General features: G+C 50.2%; 1 long non-coding RNA gene across 1 annotated transcript; it reads left to right on the top strand.

Annotated features, from left to right (window-relative positions):
- The first annotated feature begins 8730 nt into the window (after positions 1–8730).
- LOC118991357 (uncharacterized) lies at positions 8731–21356 on the top strand. Its single transcript, XR_005067390.1, has 3 exons — positions 8731–8819; positions 15292–15296; positions 21346–21356. It is a non-coding gene; the product is annotated as an uncharacterized LOC118991357 (long non-coding RNA).
- Positions 21357–23037: the final 1681 nt, after the last annotated feature.

The following is a 23037-nucleotide window of genomic DNA, read 5'->3' as shown; positions in this document are numbered from 1 at the left end:
GGGAATAATTCAGAGGAAAGCCTTCTTCTTAAAACCCTGGGTTTCTTATAAATGTTTTTCCCCAGCTAGCGGAATTTCCATAAGGAAAGCTGCCCTCCAGGTCAACTTGTTGATATCCAAAAAGAACTCGTTAAGTGACAGGCAGCAGTCATAGGAAGGCCTCTGGTGACTCAAGTCTGAGTGTTACGTGGACCCTCAACCATGGACAGAGAAGGGTGCCCTCCTGGCCCGAGGGACAGCCACAAATTTCCCAGACATTCTAGAAAAGTGGCATCTCAGGGAAGGACAGTTTTAAAGCTTCTCTTGGAAATGGGCTTTCAGATGTCTGGGCATGTTGCCCACAAAATAGTTTTATGCTCTCTTTTGGGACAGTCACAGATATTTCCCTCCTTGTCAGCTGTCTTTTGGGACAGTCAGCCCCTGTAAGGGTAAAGCTGTGTTCGGGAAGCCTTCAAACCAATTTGTTTTTATCATAACTAGGCTTGTCGTTCCCCCAGAGACGCAGAGGTCTGTGGAGAAGTAAGCCACAAGGTCCTACATCGTCACGAGAATTAGGCAGTCTCAAGTGTCTGCTTTGGAGAGATCCTTAAGACTATGAAGAAACTGAGGTCCAGGGTGGCCCATGGATTTGTGCAAATTGACACAACAATCACAGACTTTCACCTGGAAAAACCTTGGAGGCATCTGCCGTGGAAACCATTGGGGAGAGAGGCATTCCAGAGAGCCCTCCGGTGTAGAAACGAAAATGCCAGGTCTTATTCACCACTACACCCAACACTCCATACTACATCCCACAGCCCAGAGGCTGCCCAGAGTAGATTTCACCAGTATGTGTCAGAGGAAATGCTGTGTTGACTGAGGACTTCCTTACTCATGCGCTTTGGGTCTCCATTCCGCCTTCCCCATGAGTGTACCCGAGTATTAAAAGAGAAAGGGGTGGAGCTGGGATATGAACCCCACCCACCTGGCCTCAGGGTCTGCATTCACCTCCTCACCTAGAAGTAGAGGTCACTCATCCATCCACAAACATCCGATGGTTACTTCAACTAATGTGAGAGGTTCGATCACCACTTCCTCGGAGCTACATAGAATCTCAGCCCAATGACCACGATGCCGAGTGGCAGGGCCATGTGGCCACGCATCCCTCCAGTCGAAACATGAGTCCTCATGCGGACACTTCCCGGCCACGTGACTTTCCCGGGGACTCAGTTTCCGCATCTGGAAATCTGAAGGGAAAAGATGGCTGTCTCACTTTGCCGTGGCACGTGAACGTGCTGTGAATATCAAAGGATATTGTAGAGGGGTAGAGTATTTTACCAACTGGAAAGGGATCTGGCCTTCCCAGACTGAGTAAAATTCCCCATCTTACTCTTGTTACACGCTGTACGTCTCCTCCAAACTCACGTCACATTTCCAACTCCCCAAGGCACGATCAGCTTGTGAGGCCAAGACCCCAGCAGCCTCAATCTGCCCCCCATAGTTCTTTATTCATTTATCGAAGAACTGTGCATTGAGCAGACCCTCTTTTAGACTGAGAGATGCAGTGGTCACCGAACAAAATAAGCATGAGCAGTGACGCATAATAAACAGTGAACGAAACAGTATCCTGGCAGGCCGCGGTAACCGCTATGAAGAGAAGATAAAGAAAGATAACGCAAATCTTTACCGACCAGAAAAGAGCACAGTGATTTGCTTACTCATTTATTGGGTCTGCTTGTCTTTGTGCTCCTTCAACGTAGAGACTGCGTCTGATTTGTCCATCTCTCTGACCCTGGTATCTATGGCACTATTTTGTATGTCAGAGGTAGTCACTAAATACTTGATGACTTAATGAATGAATCAAGCAATCAATGAATCATTGGAATAGATTGCATAAGTACAAGTAAAAATGAGTGGATGAATGAATGGATAGCTGGATGGATGGATGATGGATGGATGGATGGATGGATGGTTGGATCAATAAATTGGTAGATAAATGGATGGATAGGGGAATGAGCAGGTGGGTGTGTAGATGTATTGTTGGATTGATGGATGAATAACAAATAGCTGAGTCAAAGGATGACTAGGTGACTGGGTGAACACTCATGGATATTCAAATGAACGGATGAAGCACAGAGAAGAAATATAAGCCTGGCCCCCCGGTCATCAGAATCTTGGAGCTTAGAAATTAGCACTAGAATAACCAAAAGGTGAAATGATCCCACAAAGGAGTAACCAGAGAAAGGTGGTCCAGAGCAAGGGACAATCCCTAAACACACACACCGCTAAAGGTGAACATCAAGCCACAGATGGCGGCCTTGTAGCAGTGTAAAGTCAGCCGCGTGTCCTCACAATCTCACGTCACGTATTTCACAGATGACCCCGTGCACAGCCGCCATCGTTGTGCCCTTTTTCCTCTCGGTTACCTTCCTGACAGCAATAACAGGAGTGCAGCGAGGGAAACGAGAAGCCAGGCTCGGTACCCCATGGCCAGGTGACCCCCAGCTCTGCCACCTGCCCGCTGTGCTACAGGTCTGGGAGACTCGCTCTTCTCTCGTCTCGGTTCCCCTGTGGCCAGACTGGAGGAAGCAACTGCAGTCGAGCAGGGTGACTGGGGAATTAGAGGTGGTGCGTGGTCCCCCCCGGGCCAGGCATACAGTAAGGGCTCAGTTAGCCACTGATATTCTGCAGTCACAGCACCGTTCGTTTAACCTACCCCCTCTTGCTTCCATGTGGGTCACTTCCAGCTGCCCCTCTATTTTAAACACCGCAACAGCCACGCTGGTAGTTCCTGTCTTGCATACATCATGACTAGTGCCTAAAGGTAAAAGCTCTAGAAGCTGCTGAGCCAAAGGAATTGAATGCTTCAATGGCTTTTGACCCATAGAACCCAAAGTGGACAGGACCCCTTATAAATAGCATTCCACAAGGATGTGAAGGTTGGAGTTGCTGTATTAAAAGGTTTCTCCCCTTAAAAATTTGAGGCACCGTCCAGATAATGTTAGACCATCTATGTTGAGTTCGCTTATTGTACGGATGGGAAACTGAGGCCCAGAGAAGGGTCAGGGCTTGCCCACAGTGAGGCAGGTGGAGTAACAGCAGTAATAAACATGACAATGATTAAGGCTGGGCGCTGTGGCAAACTCCCGCCACACATGGGCTCATTCTCTGCTCACAGCACTTCTTCAGGTGTCATCATCCCCTTCACACACATGGGGAGATGAGGTCCCCAGGGAAGCAGAGCAGTTAACACAACTTCCCAGAACTCCTGAGAGGTGAGGCTGGGATTAGAACCCGGCTATCAGGTGCCGAAGCCTGTGCCCTAACCATTAATCCACAGTCATTCCCTGGAGTCCCTGACTCAGAAATCAGAGCTGAAATAGACAGCGCTCCTGGAGGACAGAGGTCAGGCAGCCGATCAGGGGCCGAGACGAAGCATTCTAACAGACAGAGACTGCTTCAGTACGATTGCTCAGAATCCCTCCACCCACCAGGCTCTTAATAAGCCATCATCCCCAGCCAAGGGCCATATGTAAATCCATGCCTATCTAGACCATAACGCAGGTGGCACTGCCTGCTGTCAGGTCCCTGGTCCCCCGAGTGGATTCTCTGTCCACCTATGTGAACATCAACTCCACTGGAGTTTTTGCACAAGTCAGTTCCCCTCTCCCCCGAGCTTGCCTTCATCTGCCCATTTCAGAGTTATCCCACGTCTTCCTGCAATGTGGAGGCTGCAAGGAAGGTCGTGAAACCTGTGACAGATTCTTCAGCAGCTGTGTGAACGCCTAAGGAGGAGCCACAGAAGGATGTCTAACCCGAACTCTGCTACGTGCTTGCTGTGTGACTGTCTCAAACGGACTCACCCTCTCTGGGCACGTCCTTCCCCACCGGTAACAGCAAATCCTCCTAACACCCCCACTGACTGTACATCACTTCCTTAAAAGCCCCAGCCTCATGAGCAACCTTATGACACAGTTGCCACCAAACCCAGCTTGTTACCACAGTTAATACACCCCTTGCCACTATTGCAGGCCACGGCTCCGCCCCCAGCTCCCCGCATCTAGAAATTAACTACATAACGTCCCATTTTGCTCTCACTCTGTGCACACCATAAATCACCATCGGTTTGGGTTGCCTTTTTTTTTTTACACTTCGCCCCTTTAATGTCTCTCCAAAAATATAAATAAAGCATACATAACCATTAGAACACTCAGAATCCTGAAAAGTATGTAAGAATTTATTTGTCTCCGTGCGGATCATACATATTGTATTAAAACCGCATAAAGGGGTTTAATAAAATGGCAAAAAGGGACGCAGGAGCGCAGCATCTCGGCAGCAGAGAGAGGTGGGAGTGATCTTTCTTTGATGCCTGTTAAATGTTCCAGCAGATGAACCCTATATTCTGCCAGGAAATGAGTTTGCCACTGGCCTATTGGGCCTGTCGGAAGAGGTTGGTCTCACCACGGTCATCCCTCTTCCGCGCGCGGCAATACATTATGCTGCCTCAATTTTTCATTCCTTGCTGCCCGAAATGCAAATTTCTTCTCCGTTGTTTATATTAGGTTTTCAAATATATGGAAATCCAGAGATCTGGAGGGAAATGCCAGGGCCACGGAGGCACTCAATCTGTCTTTTTCCTCTGACTGACTTCTTTCCATCACTTACATGCCTTGTGACGGGGGCTGAGCGTGGGGTACAGAGTACCAGGACAGAAAAGTGCCCCCTGCCTCCGGCGGGGAAGGGCAGCCGAGGGCAGCTTTGGCGTTTGCAGCTGCACTTTGAGCCACCGAGATCTGGAGTGGCCTCATAAATTGCCCACAGTGGGCCCGCAGTTACTCCAGACACAGTGGGCAGAGACAATGCCCCCTTCCCTGCATAAATGGAGATATTGGGGGAAATTCCTGTGTTTGGCAACGATTTATGGAGTGCCTACCACACACTGGGGACCATGGCGTGCTAATACCTACGGTCCAGAGGTTCTCTGACTTCTTCTTCAGCACATGACAAAGCGTCTCCTCTCGTTGTCCCAATCATCTTATATGGTAAGTTTATCCCTTCGATTTTGCAAATGAAGAATAATGATTTCACACAACACGTCTGACATCATGCAGCAACAAAAGGCGGAGGTTGAGTTTTAAACTCCGGTCTCATAAGTGCCAGGCTCATGTTCTTTCATGCTGGAGATCGGCAAACTTTCTGTAAAAGGCTGGTTAGTACATATTTGAGCCTTTGCAGGTGCCTGGTCTCTGTTGCAATGACTCAGCCCTGCTGTTATACTGTGAAAACAGCCCCAGCCAATGTGTAAACCAATGGGCGTGGCCGAGTTCCAATAAAACTTTATTTACAGAAACAGAGCAGGATGTGCCAAGGCCGCCCCCAACAGGATCAGGGAATTTGACTATTTTGTGGTGAGTTACCCGGGTCACTTCTTGCAGATGCCTGTCTTCAAGGAACTGACTGGGTCTTCCAGGAAAGTTTGTCACGTCATCATGACATGCGCAGTCTTGCTTCCACTTCACAGCTACCCAGCTGACAGGGTAAGGATTTAATCATCTTTATGTACGATGAGGGAGGACAAAGAGGCTCGGAGGGTGCTCAAGCCAAAGTTCACACGTCAGGCCACAGCAGAACTGGGGTTCAAGCCTGCTGGATCGAGAACTCTGCCTCCTCAGGGAGGTTCGGGGACCGTGTGACCGAGCAGAGGGACCCAGGACAGCTCTGGGAGGTGCCACCGAGACAGGCATCAGAGCCAGATGGGCCTCCGCTGAGAGTCGACGTGGCCATCATAAGAATGAAGCCCCTCCACGCCCACCCTTATCACAAAGACACCACTCACAGAGAACACCACGTGGGTGAAGATGGAGGCAGGGATGGGAGTGAGGCTCCCACAAGCCAAGGAATGCCAGAGTGCCAGCCCACTGCCAGAACTAGGGCAGAGGCATGGAACAGGTTCTTCCTCAGCCCTCGGGAGAAACCGACCCTGCCGACCTTGATCTTGGACTTCTAACTTCCAGAACTATTAGAGAATAAATGTATTCTTTAAGCCACCCAGTTTGCGGTACTTTGTGATGGCAGCCCTGGGAAATTAACACAGCATCCTGGGGGCCAACTCTGAAATATCCCTGAGTTGTCCAACCAAGACCCCAGCTCCCGAGGCCTGGAGCGCCTTCCTTCCTCGCACTACCAGGTCCATCCATAGATTGAACTTGTGACTGACCTTGGCTATCTTAGATTGTGCCCTCACCAACCCTCCACTGAGAAAACATGTACTGACTGCTCACCGAGGGCCATGCCCGTCACTCAACAAAAATTTATTAGCACCTACTATGTGCCAGCCCCATGGACACAGAGCTGAGAACCAGGCATGCAAGTTTCCTAACCTCATTGAGCTTGGGGACACGGAGGAATTCCTCAGGAGGATGTTAGCTGTTATAAAGCCCACAGTCTTAGTGACTTCACCCAGCAGAAATTTGCTCATTGCTCTCCTGGGTTGCAGTTGGCAGCCGGATGAGAAGGGGGCAATGCTGTGATCACAGATGAGAGTTAAGGACCAAGATAAAGGCACCATCTTCTCCGTCAGCCAGCACTCGTCAGGCAGTGATGGATGTCAGCAGGTGAGGGGAGATATGGAGGGACGCCGAGGAATGGAAGTGGTGAACACCAATCCTGTCCATCCCATTGGCCGGACACAGTGGCAGGACCCCGCCCCAAAGCGGGAGAGGCGTGTGGAAATGCAGCCACGCGGCCAGAGGGAATGCAGAATGGGTTTGGGGGACGACTAACTAGTCTCTGCTTTACCTCCATGCGAGGCATCCCTGGATGAAGGAGAAAGATCAACAGGGTGTGACCCCCCCAAGCCTCAAAGACCCCCACATTCTGGGTGCTGAGGAAGAAGCACAAAGTTCCAGAGTGGCAAGCCTGGAGGTGGAGCCAACCTTGAGCCCGCAATTGAAAGGGCAAATACGCAGGTCGGAATCTCGACTTACCTGTGCCTCCAGCAGCTCACTAAGGCCAGAGATACTGGGACCCCATACTGGGTCACCAGCATCCCAAATTCAGTACAGGATGATGGGCCACAGAGGGTGGAGGGAGCGGAAGGCAGCGGGTGGGGAATGCACAAGCACTGGTCAGGGCTGCCTGTGATTGGGAGCTAGAATCCTAACACTCCTCCAATCCCCTATCAGCCCCATGGGTCCAGATGACTTCCTCCATTCCACCAGTGAGGAAATAAAAACCCAGAGAGGTGAAGCCCCTTGCCCAAAGTCACACAGTAAAGAAATTAGAGTCCGAGGCATGACTAGCCCCAGGCCTGTTAAACTCCAAATAACTGAGATGCTTTTCTGTGCATTGCCTGGAAAAGAGACGGACAAATGGCCAATAAGCACATGAAAAGATGCTCAACATCACTAGGGAAATGCAAATAAAACCACAATGAAATGCCACCTCATGCCCATTAGGATGGCTTTGAAGAAAAATAAATAAATGAGGGTGAGGAAGCAGAGACCCTGGACCTGTGGTGTATTATTGCTGGTGGGATACGAAACGGTACAGCCAGCGTGGAAAACAGTGCGGTAGTCCTCCGAACCATTTAAGGGAACACTACCGTGTATGATCCAGCAATTCTGCTCCTGGGCACCTACTCAGACAGTGGAATGTGGGGTCCTGAAGAGGTATTCGCGCCCCCAAGTTCAGAGCAGCATTATCCACAATCCCTAAAATGTGGAAGCCACTCAGACGGCCACAGCTGGAGGAATGGGCAGATAATCTGCTGTCTGCCCGCACAGTAGAACAGTCAGCCTTTAAGAGGAAGGAGGTTCTGACACACGCTACAACACAGATGAAACCTGAGGACACTCTGTTGAGTCAAATCAGCCGGTCACGAAATGAGTGCTGTACCATCCCACTCACACGAGCTGCCGACGGTAGTCACAGCCACAGAGACCAAAGGTGACGTGGTGGTTGCCGTGGGTTTGGGGGCGGGGAGTGGGAGGTTGGTGTCTAGTGGGGACAGAGTTTCAGTCTGGGAAGATGAACATTCTGGAGAGGGATGGTGCTGGCCATCGCACAACGACGTGAACACACTTAATGCCACTGAGGTGTACATTTAAAATAGCTAAATGGTCAATTTTGAGACGTGTGCATTTTACCACAAATAGCGTGAAGGAGATGGGACGCTCTCTCTAGAGCCTGCAGGTTCCCAAAGGGCCTGGAGGGAGCCAGTGGCCAAGGACAGGGGGCTGACCAGGAAGCAGCAGTGAGAATTGGAAGGCTGGCCCTGCCCAGTTCTGGGCCCAGGGGCAGTGCTTCTGCTCCCCAAACAGAAGCCAGCACCTCCCTCGAGCAGGAGCATTAACCTTCTCTTCCTTCGCTCAATCCTGGGTCTGAGAAGGCTCTAGAAACTCTGCAGAGCAGCTCCCTGCAGTATCGCAGGCCCTTTCCCATGCACCTCCTGGTCAGCAGAGGTTCACACTTCTTTTTGTTTGTCTGTTGGCAGAGCCAGCTGAGGCTCTTTGGGGGGAGGCAAAAAGCACTTGATTTGGCTTTTAGTCGGGGCATGGGGCATGGCTAAGAGGTGATGCCCCAGGCAGTAAACGCTCGAACCCCAAGGGTGAGCTGAGGCCTGGGGCTGTGCCTCAGGTGGGTGTCCTGTGCCTTCCACTCTCCTCCCGAGCTCCTTTCCTGCCAGCCTGGAGGACAGGAGGGACCGCAGTAGTCATTCACTTGGACAGGACCTCAGATGACGCACAGACACCAGCTTCCCATCACGGGTCTCAATCTTCTTCATAACCAGTATCTTGGAGGAGCTGCTGCTGGTGCTGCTGAAGGAGCCAGAGCTCCCTGTGGCTGGAGCCAGAGGGCTTCCCTCCCTCCCTCCTAAGGCCCCTACCCACCTCCTCACCCTCCAGGAGTCTTGTCATCTGAATTCCATTCCTGCCCTTCAGGCCCTTGGCGACTCTGATGTGTCCCCTGAAGGCCTGAAAGCCGCCCCGCTCCCCCCCCAACCACTGCGTTCCTCTCTGCACCCAGGCATTGCTCAGCACAAGTACGGGGACACCCATGGTCCTGAAGCGCCCCCACCCCACAGCTGGAGCCAGAGGTTACAGCAGCACCCTCCCTAAATAGAACTCTGTCCCCCTCAGGAAGGAAATAAGGGGGCTGTACCTTTGGGGGATAAGACAGTGGGGCCAGGAGACTGGAGGAGGTGACCCCAGACTGGGGTTACCCACATAGAGCTCCTCCCCACCCCCAAAACTTGGCCTGAACCAAAAGGCAGGAATGGAGGAGGACAGCCCCCCTCTGACCCCCACTCCCCTGCACAACACCCAGTACTTTGCAAGGCCCTCTTCCCACGCCGTTTCCCTCCAGGATGCCCCCTTGAGTCTGGGTATCCATCACGTCAAAAATGGTGAGAAAAAGCAACGCACAGCCACCACTCTGAGGCTCCCTGTAAAGTGCTCACCAGCACCTGGCATGTGGTAAGCACCCCAACTCTACCCATCTCCCCTGGGAAATGGCCTCAGCAGGATTTCCCGGAGCCCCCACACCCTCACCTCCCGAGATCACTGGCCAGGGCAGCAGGCAGCGCTCCTCCTTCCTTCTACCCAGGCTCTCTGGACGGATGCTCCAGCCCCTGGGCCTTTGGCTCCTGATCTCCGTCCGCCTGGGTCTATCCATCATTTAGCCAAGGTCAAGTCTCAGGCACCTCCTATCGTTTCTCGATTATGGGTGGCCCCTGGGCCAGCACCATAAAGTGGGCTCTGCTTGGTTCATATTAATTAAATATCAGAGGCTGCAGGGAAGCCGGCAGGGAGGAGGCTTGGCAGCTGGCCTCTCTGGAGAAGTAGCTCCTTCTCGAGGTAAAAACATCCTCATTCATTCCTTTGACAGATGTTTAGTCAGCCCCGACTCACGTGTGCCAGGCACCTTGCCAGTCTCTGGATTCCCAGCAATGTGGATGGTGCCCCGTGGTGCACACACAGTGTTGGCAAAGTCCCCACGCCTCAGGACACAGCTATGAACTAGAGGCACAGCCTGGGAAGGAGAGCCCCCAGGCTCAGTGGCCAGGAAGAGAGGATCCCAAGTGAAGGACTGGTTGAGAATTACCTTTACATATGAGTCAGTAAGCATTAGTGATGGAGACCCAAGGCAGCAGGGCTCAGGGCAGGGAGTCTACTGTCAGAGTGAGCACTGAGGCTCCTATCCGTCCTATCACTCGGAGCTGTTTTTTGGCATTTCCCTTGCCACTGTCAAGGAAAAAAAAAAAATGAATTAACTCCTGGTGAGCATTCGCCATGTGTTAGCAGCTGAGAAAGTGTGCCATTTCGTGAAATGATCACCACCAGCCTGCAAGGTTCTTTCTCTGCCCTCTTCTTGCTAAAGAGACAAAGTCTCAGGGAAGTGCAGGCCTTTGCCCCAAACCTCACAGTGGAACGGGAGCACTTCGGGCCTGCCGCTTAGGAAGAGGAAAGAGCCTGCTCGGCCTCCTTGAGTTCCCATAACTGAAATCTACCTGCTTCTCTGCCCCCTTTCTTTCTTCCTTTCTTCACTCATTCTGTGAGATACCGTACGGCAAGCCCCTGACACGTGGTGCGCACGGCGCGCAGGACACGTTCCGCAAGTTACCCCGCAAAGAGCATCCATGCACAGGCCCAGCACCAGGGACACGCTCGCTCATCTGGTTCTCCCAAAGGCCGGGGAGCTAGGAGGATCAGTCCCCACTTAGAGATGACACCCAGGCCCGGGAACAAGAAACCACTTTTCTGAGGTCTCCCAGTGGGCAAGGGACAGAGTGTCAGTCCCACCCCAGGTCTCCCTGACTCCAAAGCTGTGCTATTTTCTACCACGTTGTTCAGAAGACAGAGATCCGGGGTTGAGACCAGAGTAGAGTGAGGAAAACAACAGTGCAGGTTGCTGGCTGACATGCTTTGGAGAAAGACCTCCACAAAGTGCAAGTTCGTGACGGGAAGAGAAGGGGTCTCACCTTCTACGCTGGTCATTCCAACAGCTACAACTCCAGCAGCACCCTGGTTCTCCTAAGGGAATCATCAGAGAAACTGAGAGAGCACCTCCCACTCAGACATCCCTCAGTGAGTCATGTCCAGGTGACACCTGGAGATACCAACATTTGTTGGATGTCAGGTATGGTTCTATATACTTTACTTACACTGATTTCTCCCTTAACCCCTTAGGTTATCACCCTTGTTTTACAGATGAGGAAACTGAGGCACATAGAGGTAAGATAGCTTGTCCTTAACTGCAGGGTCCCACTGCTGAGATGGTGGCACGGGTGTATGGGAACCCCGGTGCTTGGGGCTGGAGGCCAAAAAGTTCACTTGCAGGAACTACCACCTTCCCAAATGTACCCCGGTAGAAAATTAACTGAGTAACTTAGAGAGCATCGATTTAATGGAATACTACACAGCCGTCAAAAATACTTACAGTTATTAACATATAGAAAAATACAGAATAAAAAAGTCAGATACAAATTACATGTCGTTATTTCAATAGTATCTAAAATGCCAAGCAAAGATCAGAGAAGAATATCCAAAAATAAATCCAGCCATTTAATTATCCAAGTTTCACCCTGGCTGGTGTAGCTCAGCAGATTGAGCGTGGGCCTGCGAACCAGAGGATCACGGTTTGATTCCCAGTCAGGGCACATGCCTGGGCTGGGGGCCAGTTCCCAGTGGGGGGACACACGAGAGACAACCATACATTGATATTTCTCTCCCTCTCTCCTTCCCTTCCCCTCTAAAGATAAAATAAATAAAATCTTTTTTTAAAAAAGGATATACAAAGTTAAAAAATATTTTAAAATAATTATCCAAGTTTCTATCTACCCACCCATCCAACTTTCATCTAAACATCCATCCATCATCCATCCATCCATTCACCTAGGTATCCATCCACCCACCACTGATTCATCCATCATTCATTCAACAAGTCTCTGCTGATGTCTCTTTGTATCTGCTGCCCTGAGATGGCCATTGGTACTGCAGGGTTAATGAACCACGTAAGGATGTTCCCTGCCCACGTGGAGTGATGCTCCTTATTGAGGAGGCAATCACACTATTAATGTCACCTACAGGTAACCCATGATGACTGTGACACACATGGTATAGGACACAGGCAATGGCATCAATTGGCAGAGCTTACAATCCTGAGCTTGAATTGGGAGGAAGTCAGGGTGGGCTTCCAGGAGGAAGTGGCATTTCAGATGTACCCTAGAGAGAAAGTAAAAGTCATTCAATAGCAGGAGAGAGAAAACCCCCGAGGCAGAGAGAACAGCAACGGTCAAAAGCCTGAGAGGAGGGTTGTTCAGCCCATTCGAGGGACGAAGGGAAGGCCAGCATCGCCGTGGGAGGGGGTGAGCAAGAAGTAGGGAGGGTATCATTTTGCCTGGGATCTGAGATTAATGGTGATTTTTTTTCTTTTTGTAATGAGCATGTATTTCTTTAATAAAAGGAACAGGGTTTAAAAAGGGTTAAAATGAAAAGAGTGAAGCTTCCTGAGGAAGACACAGAAAACTCAAGAAAAGGTTGTCCTCCCAGAAAAGAGACTGGGGTCAGAAACAGAGCTGGAGCTGGCGGGGGAGCAGAAGACCCTGTGACCCTGGACTCCAGCCTTCCTTCCTTGCCCGGCCCTCCTCTGGGGGCTCTAGCAGGGCAGACGAGGGGGGGGGAGAGTTGGGAGAATCTGGCATGTGGACTAGATATTAATGTCACAGGAGGGGAGCTGGGCTGCGGGTGGGGAGGGCAGACTATTAAAATTCTGTAGTCCTGAAAAATACATAAGTCTAAAATAAGACTAATGAGACATTTACTGGTGTGGTTGCCTTGCATTAATGACCCTGCTGAGGATAAGATCGCAGAAGGCTTTCAATGTAATTACCAGGCTAATGATGAGCTGTGACATCACTGCAGACGAGGACGCAGACCTTGTTTTGGATTGCTTTCAAAGTCAGGACGCCGCCGAGTGCTTTGCTGCCTGAGCAATCTCGGGGTGCTGGCACCCCACCCCCTACGTCCTCCTCAGGCTGCTGAGGCTTGTGGCACCGGGCCAAAACCCTCCCATAGTCCATCCTCACCCCCACCAGCATTCCTGGACTTTGAAAGAAGGCCTCCGGGACCATGAACTTCAAGCAGCAATTTGTCAGCACCGGTGGGGACTGAGAGTCGCAGGCTTAGAAAAGTAGGAGCTACAGGGATGTCCAGAAAGAACCTTTAATGAACAAATGATACATTAACTGATAAATGCTTTCAAAGCCCTTCCGCCCCAGGAGACCCGAGCAAGACACAGCAGGTACCATAAAATGCTTCATCTCATAGAATCCCTGGCTCTGAGCCCACCCGACCCACCCATTAGAGCAGATGGGGACTGCTGAGGCTCAGAGAGGAGAAGCAGCTTCCCGAACATCACGCAGCAAGCTTTGTATTACCCATGTGGATTCGAGGAAAATAAAAGTGGAGAGTGACGATCTTACCGGGTCTTCCCCCTCTGGAAGACCCTAATTGCAACCCCTGCCGTCCAAACTCAGGAGGAGTTCTTTCTTACTGGTGGTTGACCTTTGATCAGGACTCACGTCGTCCAACATGGGACTAGAGAGAGCAGCAGGGACAGTGGTGCGGAGGAGGGGAACATTTTACCGAGACTGGTTGTGGAGCGGCCGAGGCACAAAAACTAAACGGAACCAGACTCGCAGACACAGAGAACAAACGGTTGCCAGAGAGAAGGGGGTGGTTGGGCGAAAAAGGGGAAGGGCAAAAAAGAGGGAAAAACTCCCAGTTGTAAATGAAATAAACCGCAAGGATGTTGTGCCCAACACAGAGAACAGAATCGATGATACCGTAAAACATTTGTACGGTGATAGATGGTTAATAGGCTTATTGTGATCTCGTCACAAGGTGTATAAATGTCGAATCACTAAGTTGTACACCTGAAGCTAATACAATATTGTATGCCAACTATACTTTAATAATAAATACATTTTAAAAGCAATTAAGGTACATTTATATAATGCACATCCCAGACCTAAGATAATCAGATTTATAGGTAGGCTTGGATTTCTGGTACGTGAAATTGAGGACTAGGGGGCAGAACTCATAGGATTCCATTACTAAATCTAATTTGGACACTTGAACAACTATGTTTTGAAAGGATAGTCTTCATTACATCAGCGGGGATGTTAGCAAGGGGGGACTTGGACCACCCTCCAAACAGGCCTTGGTTGGGTGCTTTAAAGTTAATCACATTTTTTAAAATAGGGAATGTTCTACAAGATGCAAAAAAGAAAAAAGAAAAAGCTCAGGCTTTTATTTTATAGTTGCTGGGGAGCCAGGAAGGGGTAAGGCCTATGAGTATGGCTCCTGGTCTTCAAGGGAGCTGGCAACACTCGGGATCCACAGGTCTTCACAGAGGGGACACTCCTTCTTCATCAAGAATCCATGGAGAATCGGGCTTCCGGAAGCAACCTGGAGCAGATATCCTGGAGGAAGTAGGAGAGGGTCCTGGGCAACAGGAGGAAGGGATTGGAGTAAGTGGTTCCGAACCAAGACTCTAAAGAATTCGGTACTGCCCTGGCTGGGGTAGCTCAGTGGATTGAGCGCGGGCCTGCGAACCACACCATCGCGGTTCGATTCCCAGTCAGGGCACATGCCTGGGTTGCAGGCCAGTTCCTGGCAGGGGACTCACAAGAGGCAACTGTACATTGATCTTTCTCTCTCCTTCCTTTCCCCTCTAAAAATAAATAAATAAAATCTTAAAAAATATTTAAAAAAAAAAAAGAATTTGGTACTGCCCTGGCTGGCTTGGCTCAGCTGGATGGAGCATCATCCCATACCCAAAAGGTTGCAGGTTCAGTTCCTGGTCAGAACACATACCTAGGTTGCGGGTTCGATCCCCGGACTGGGTGTGTATGGGAAGCAACCAACGGATGCTCCTCTCTTGCATGGATATTTCTCTCTCCTTCCCTCTCTCTCTAAAAGCAATGAAAAAAATGTCCTGGAGTAAGGATTTTAAAAAACGGATACTTCTGGAGCTCTTCTTTTGCATGAGTTTGGCACAGGGCCAGGGATGGCGCATTAAAAAGAACCATGTTGACCTAGACAGAGAGTTTGCAAGAAAACAGTCCCGAGAGTACAGAAGGCTGAGGCAACAGGGGAGGGTCAGACTGGAGGGAAGCAGAGGATGGGAAGAGGGGCGCAGAGAAATGCGTTCAGAGAACCAGCCACACTGAACTCTCCCCTGGTAGTGGGGTGCACAATGGAGCCCAATCAATGCCTGTGTTATTTTGGAGTCCCCAGAAGCGCACAGCCAGAGTCTGCCCCTCCTCAACCTGACACACCACGAGTGCACACTCTGTGATGGCTGGAAGAGCCCAGTGTGGGAAGGTGGGGTCAGCTCGGAGGATGGTTAGAGAGAACGGAATTGAACAGAACCCTCCTTCCACCAGTTTACCCAGGCAGAAACCGCAGCCCGAGCTGGGCCATGACTGGCTCAGGTTCACACACATCCAGAGCCTCTAGGCCACATTCTGATTCCTTCCTTCCTGCACTTCAGTCTTAGTAATTTCAAGATGGGGCGGGGGGGGGGGGCGCGTAATGAGCGCCTCAACTCAGAAGTGAGACTAGAAAAGAAGAAAATGTCTTAAGCAGCTGTTATAATAGCACAATCCACTGCTCTGTTTGGGAAAACAGACAATAATAAGATTGTAAGGAGAGCCGGTTTTCCTTGAGAATTGAATGCGTCAGAACTCAACAGAAAGGCAGCTATGAGACCACGCATGGGAGCCAGGCAGACACTCAACCCCACCTGAAGACACACCCTCACACATCCAGGCTCGCAGATACGGAGCGCAGCCCCCAGCCTTCTGGAACCTGGTTCAGATTCAGTTTGGCCCTCCCTGGATGACGCTAGCCAGGCCTGGTGGTGCCATCTGCCTCCACCGCTCCCGCCTGCCACCTCTCAGGCCCCACTCAGCCTTCAAGGCCATCTCAGGGTGTCAAGGCCAGTGAGACTTTCAGTGTTCAAGGCACGATTGCCTGAACTGAAGTGAGTGAAGTCCTCAAAGTGGCTTCAGTTTGGACGTTTGGCCCCCTTCACCTCACTTGTCACATCCTTGACATGGCCATAGCAACCATCTGAGATGCTGGGAGGCAGGGGCTGCCCCCGATGAAATGGGAGGTCTCCCCCTGTATCTGATTTCTTTCTCAATTTGTCTCGCCTTTGAGTCTCTGCTCCCCAGATCACTTGGCACATTGTCCCTAACGCAATAAGATCACAGGGAAAAAATATACATAAACTTGGATTTTAAGCAGTCTCACCTCTACCACTTACAAGCTGTTGGATTTTGCAATCATTTGTTAGTCTGCCCAACGTCACGTGTCCAACTGTGGATTCGGTACAACGCAGACACCATGTGGAGATGGGCTCCCTGGAAGAAGGACCTAAGAGTGCGACAAAGGCCAGGATGAGGATGAGGCCATCCAGATGCCCGGGGTGTAAGTGTAAGAAAACCCTCATTTGGGGGCTCATACAAGTACAAGGTCAGCCCCTGGGAGTGAGCACCTCCTTGAATTTCATGCCCAGAGTGCCACACTTGATTCACCCTAGTCGCCTCCCTGAGGCCTGAGGATGGCCTTCTAGGCAAGAGATTAAGTGCAGGAAAGCTCTCGAGAAAAACTGGTGAGGATGGGGGAGTTAGACAGCAACGAAGAAGAAGCCAAGGAAAGATGTGATTCTAGCTGAGGTTCGGTGGTTGCCGGATCCCACTGGGTCTCTGGAGGGTCAACAGCACCGTAATGTGGCACCACGGGGAGCCAAGAGAGGCTTTGCAAGAGTTGGCCATTGACTACATACGTTCCTGGGTATGGCTAACACCCCAGGCATTTCTGAGCAAGGCGGCTCTAGGGTGAGTCTCCAGAAGGGCTGACCCTGTGAGCTGTTAGCAGCCAGTACTGATAGTAGCTGGGGACTGGGTACACTGGCCAGGGAAGCAGGACCCACAGTGTCTACTATGAGTATGTGCCCAATAGAATGGCTGCAAGGTTCAGAGAAGGGGGCGTGTATATGACACATTTCATTGCTGTGGTACATAGTAGGTTTTCAGCAAAGCAGAGCTAATGTGACCCTGGACGAGACAAGACTGTAAGTTCCAAGGGAAGAGCAGGGCAAGCTCCATCTCTGCCTTCTTCTCTGTTCCATCCTCAGTGCCTAGCTCAGGATTAGGCTCACAGTAGGTACCAACTCACCTGGTCTCCCTTATTACCAATCTTCGGGCCGAATCTGAGCCAGCAAAGCTATGGCAGATGGATTGAATTACTCCTTCCAAATTTGAGCTTGCAAGCCGCTTCCAGAGGAGAGAACCTTACGTTTGACTTTTTTTTTTTAACTGACTCGTTCTGTATTTTTTATCCAGTTTTTTGTTATTTTCCTTCTGAATTCCAAGTGGACAGATACTCAACCTCCCAAGCCCTCTGGAGAGCAGCCTATTCTGGTACCTTCTCCGCACAGTCTGCTCCCCACTGGCATCCTCACATTGTCCTTTCAGCCATTCTCAAGCCGGACTCCTATGCAGGTCATGGTGACACTGGGCTTTCTCCCCTAGGACACGATTGTCCATGGTCTTACATTCTAATCTATGCCTCTTGACCTTTGTCAAATTCCCAGCAAAGCTAATTCCAGGGATGGAAGTTCTTCTTTCACATTTTGGAGTCTGAACCTTCTTTTTTTTTTTTTTTTTTTTTTGAACAGTAAGTCCAGAACATTGGGCTGAGGAATTTGTACTTGGTTGCTTACTGCCTTCAGGATGCAACAGGCCCAGTATTCCACTCTTGCTGTGTGACTTTAAGCAAATCACTTTACCTCTCTGAGCAGCAGTTCTCTCACCCAAATAACGAAGGATGGTTATATTTATCTCACCAGGTTGCGGTGAGGATTTTATAATATCTTGGAAAAAGAGAATTTGGCCAGTAACTCCGCCGTTTTAGAACCTTCAGTAGCTCCCGGTTGCTTTATGGTGAATCCAATCATTTAAAATGCCCACAAGGCCATGCCTGGTCTGGCTTCTGCCTAAATCTCAGATCCGCCTGAGCCCTGACTCTATGCATCAGGCAATCCTTTCTGTTGTTCACAATGTAAAACAAACACCCTCTGCCTCAGAGCCTCCATATATGTTTCTTCTCTGTCCCCCACCCCCTGCTACACATAGGCATACTCTACCAAGTTGACCATAGTTCATCTTTCAGCCCTCATTTCAAACGTCCCTTCTTCCAGGCAGTCCTCCATGGCCTCTTCCTAAGCCCTACAGGCCCTCACCACTTCCTGCTCTTCTCCTCAACGCACTTTTTATGCAATCAGCATGACGGCCTGCTCAGTTCTGGCTGCCCCACCAGGCCGTGAGCCCCATGAGGGCAGCTCTCTGTCTGGATTTTCAGTCCTGTGCCCCCAGTGCCTGGCACCAAGTAGGTGCTCAGTAAACGAAGAATGAATGACTGATAAGACTCCTGCGGCTCACCCAAAGTAGGCACCCTAGGCATCCTCTCCCAGAGTCTTGTTCAATGGATTCCGGTCATTGTAATTGCAAACAGATGCCGCTCCCCCTCCACCACCCCCCTTCACCCCACCTTCATCTGTCTGCCTGCTTGGATGCTATATATTTTCAAGGCATTACCCTGTGTGATATGCATTCACGCCACCCCAGCAGCTCAATCTTCCCCTCCCTGACGTCCATTGGCATAATCAACCAGGGGCCTGCCCAGAACCTGCCAAGCTTGTATTAATGTTGGCTCATGAAGAGATTTATTTCTTCCCAGCACAGCTCAGGCTGGACCCCGCTCAGCAAGACCTCCCCCCACCCTACACCCCTCAACACACACACACACACACACACATATACAAGCTCAGCATTGAGCTAGCTCTGATTACCTCTTGGGAGGGCAAGCTGCCCTGACCTTTGCCAAATGCAGTCAACTAACCCCGGAGAGTTTCAGGGCGTCTGCATCACTGGACCCGGTGAAGGCCACGGACACATTGGGAAGGCGGCCTCACTTGGAAAATTACATGCCAACCCTGGGGTCAGACAGCTGTGTGATGTCAGTGGTAGTTTACTCCTCCGACCTTCCGCTTGCTCATTCATAAAGCGGGGATAATATTAGCACGATAATGTCACACAGTGGCACTCACATAAATGCGTAATTAGAAAAGGAGGAACAAAATAATCCCTGTCCATGGAGGTGTAACTGGCATAAGACAGAGTGTCTACTCGCACCTCCGTCCGAGACAGAGTGAATCTGCGGTCTCTGACCCCTCCTGACTCCGCTCACTGGGCAGGTAGAGAGACAAGAGCATCTGCCCCAGATTCAGGCTGCAGCCCCGCTCACCTGATTCTGTCCTTGCCACATACACCTGAGTTCCAGTCGCACCATGCTTTTCACTAATCCCAGGACACACCCTCTTTGCACCTGCTGTTCCCTCTGCCTGATTTCCCTTCCACCTATTCTCTGCCTAGAAAACTTACATTCATCCATCAATGCCCAGATCAACCCCCCTAGATGTTTGTAGTCTTCCTTGCTCTCTCCCCTACAAGCAGGGTTCATTCCCCGTGTCCCTATGGAATCGCATAAAAATTCTATTCTAACACCTTTTCTACCACACCACTATGACCAGGTCCTTCCACCAAGTGGTAGAACTTCTGAAGATAAGGACCCTACTCATCTCCAATCTCCATTGTCCTAGCTCAGTGCCCAGCACATGGTAAAAACTTAATCCGTGTTTGAAGGCATTATTCGTGGTGTCCCCAAAGCTTAACGCCAAGCCTGAGCATATTAATTACCTAATGAATGTTTGTGATATTAATTAATTGTTGTTCATTTATCATTCATCTCCATAACCTCAGAGCCTGGGACAGAAATGAATGAGCTGTCCTCCACATTCTTAGCACTCAGTCTGCTGCCTGGAGCACGGTGAATGCCAGGAAAGGACTTGAATAAATGTCTATCCCCCCAATGCCTGGTATAGTGTCTACCTAACTACTATAACCGACAGACTCCATATTTCTGCAGCTCAAAGAGTGTAGGTGTGCCTTGCCCTTAATGCACGTTTTATGCAATTGGCATGATGATAGGTATACCTTGGTACAAAGCAGGTTCCGGTCAGCAGAGGATTGGGGTGGGGGAGGGGCTCTGCTCCACTTGTTCATTCGGGGACACAACACACCGGCCACTCTGTCAGACACAACCATAGCCTCCTAAGATCACTCCAGTGCCACCACTCAGCTGGCAGGCTGAGAAAAGACACTGAAAGATCACATGCAGAACGATTTTACGTGCCAGGCCAGGGAGTAGCCCACATCACTCAGTTCACACGCCATTGGCTAGAATCCAGGCATACGGGCACACCTAACTGTAAAAGGAACTGGGAAGTGTAGCCTCGCCGTGTGGCAGGAAGAAGGGGAAATGGGTTTGAGGAGGAGTTTAGCATTTCTACAAACTAGTCAACCATCAATAAGTACTTGAATGAATAATGTGAGTAATAAGTTTTTCTCCATTTTGATTCCCACATAACGTGTACAAGCAGTATATGCTCCTTAAACAGTTGAAATAATGTATCTCTGTACCCTCAAAGCTTTACGTAGTGCCTGCCATGAAGGTGACACTTAAGGAATAGATGGATGGGAGGGAAAAGGGTGGAAGGAGAGAAGGAAGGAAGGAAGGAAGGATCTCCATAACCCTAGAATCAAATATGATTCTTGGACTATACTAAGTGCTCATAAAATTATTACCTCCATAAACCCCCAAATTGGGCAATGCCTGCAGACTTGCCATCCCGGCCGTTAGATCCTGACTGCCATGACCTGTAGGGTCTGTCCTTGGTCTTGATCCTTTGGTCCATGCTGGCCCCTTAGCTCATTAACCCCTACGCAGTGTCCTGGCCAACTTCCAGCTTCCGAGCAGCAGCAGGGTGGCCCCCCTGTGTCCTGGCTCTCGTGTGTTCTGCAGCTCTGAGGGGGGGGTGGGGAGACAGAGCAGGGTTTTCGATTCAAGGTCCGCTCCCTGCTTGAGTGATCAACATTATTTCCATACTATAATTACATTGCCCAATCCTCTCCTGATTTTACTGCTATCTTGTAAGCCGTCCCGGTTGTGAGTAATTTAAAGCTATATGAGATGTCAGACTCCGTGAAACAATCACCCCTCAAAGAAATATGGCCTTAGATCATAATTGATAAGTCCCATTAGGCAATGGGGCCTCTTATTTCCTATTTGGTCTCTTCCGAGATGGCCTTGTGGATTCGCCTAATGTAGACTGTGTCCCCAGCATTGTTAGCACAGAAAGATTCCTCCCGCACTGGGGGGTGAGGTCCCAGAGGCCCAGGCCAGGCAGTGGAAGGAGGACGAGGCTCCAGTTGAGGAGGGGCTGGGGCTCCTGGGTCGACCAGATACACCCTGGCTGGTTTTCCTCCCTGGTCCGTTGGATTTGGCTGGTACAGAGAATTCCTACAAGGAGAGTTTGCCACTGCTGGGATGCTTATCAGGGGTCACGGGATCTGCTCTGCTAAAGCTTGTTTAACACATAAAAAAATAAAGAGGAGGAGCATCTCACCAGGAACCACAGAAGTACTCCCCAGAGGACGTCCCAGAACTCTGCAGGTGGTCCAGAGGAGCGCACACTTCTGCAAATGCACCCCAGCCCCACCATTCCCACTGTCTCCTTTCCTCGGCTTCTCTCCTCTCGGCCTAACACTTCAGCTGAGTAAAGGTGTATTGAAATAGTGTGACTATATTGTGTTCTCCCAATATTTAGGACTGGTTTGCTCAAACGTCTTCCCCCATCTACTGTCCCTTCAGTTGCCTTTCCTAGATCCGGGGCTCAGAGAGAAGAGGACGCCTCTGTCAAACAGGAACGGAGGCTGGAGAGAAGGGGAGAGAACACCGAACTGGGAGTCAGGTGCTTAGGTTCTAGTCTCTACCCTGCGGCCCACTTCCTGGGCTGCTTTGAGCAAGTTTCCTCCCCTCTCTGGGCTTCAATCTCCCCATCTTAAAATGAGAAGGTAGCCTAAAACAAGGTTAGTGCCAGTATTTAAAAATCAAGATTATTTCACATATAATAGTTTTACTCATTCTCTTATAAATTCTGATTGGAAACCTCTTATGTCTGATTGGAGTCTCTGTTCTCAAACTCCCACATGGCCTTCAAACAACTGGAACCATGTGGCAGCTGCCTTTGGTAAGTGGGGCGTGTGCCCTGTAGTTAGCCGCAGTCCCCACCACTCTCTATTGTCACAGCTTGCTTCTCTTGTTTATGGTACCAACTGACCCTTGTAGGCTTGTGAGACTGCATTTATGAATAACTATCCTCCATTCCACCTTCATTAAGGAGCAATAAACTCACTCTCCCACAGGAGCAAATGGCTGATCACTGTGACCACTGTGACCGCTTCTCTCCCACACTAATGAATTAACCTTAAGTAGTGGTGATTCAGCACCATGGACACGGGTCCCACCAAGTCTCACTTGCGGGGCAGTCACCCCTTGGCCCATGATTGACGAACATGGATACCTAGTACTCTGGCATTCCATGTTGCTATCACCACCCAAGCCCTGAGTCTCTGCTGTTCTCTGCCTGATTGATTTGTTTGTAATTCTGTCATTCCTCGTGATCAGGCCGGGAGGGGCCGGGGGATGAGGGTGGGGTGGGTGATTCTTCTCTGGCAAGACGTGTCAAAACTGCCAGTCTATCTTTGGGGTGCAACTGCTGTTTCCCAAACGTCGTCGTCCATTTTTCTGTGAAGAATGACGGATCTGATATCATACATTACTTGTTGTGCACTTTCAATTTTGATATCTGTTTTTCCTTCCAAAATTTGCTGAGTGATTGAGAGGCTGCGGTTGCTTCCTTGAGATGCATCATACGGCCTCCTTCCTGAACAACTTGGCCAGACAAGGTGGATCACCGGAGATAAGGGAAAACTGTCAAGTACCTCCACGCTGTTTCTCAGCAGCGTCTCTTTTCGAGTCCCCCCTTCTGCCCCACCCCCACCCCACCCTTGCAATGTCTCTC

Source organism: Sturnira hondurensis, unplaced genomic scaffold, assembly GCF_014824575.4.
Source record: "Sturnira hondurensis isolate 20B ecotype Veracruz unplaced genomic scaffold, ASM1482457v3 Scaffold0007406, whole genome shotgun sequence".
In the NCBI taxonomy this organism is placed as follows: Eukaryota; Metazoa; Chordata; class Mammalia; order Chiroptera; family Phyllostomidae; genus Sturnira; species Sturnira hondurensis.
Note: the sequence above shows the minus strand (reverse complement) of the source record. Positions and strands in the feature narration are given on the sequence as shown.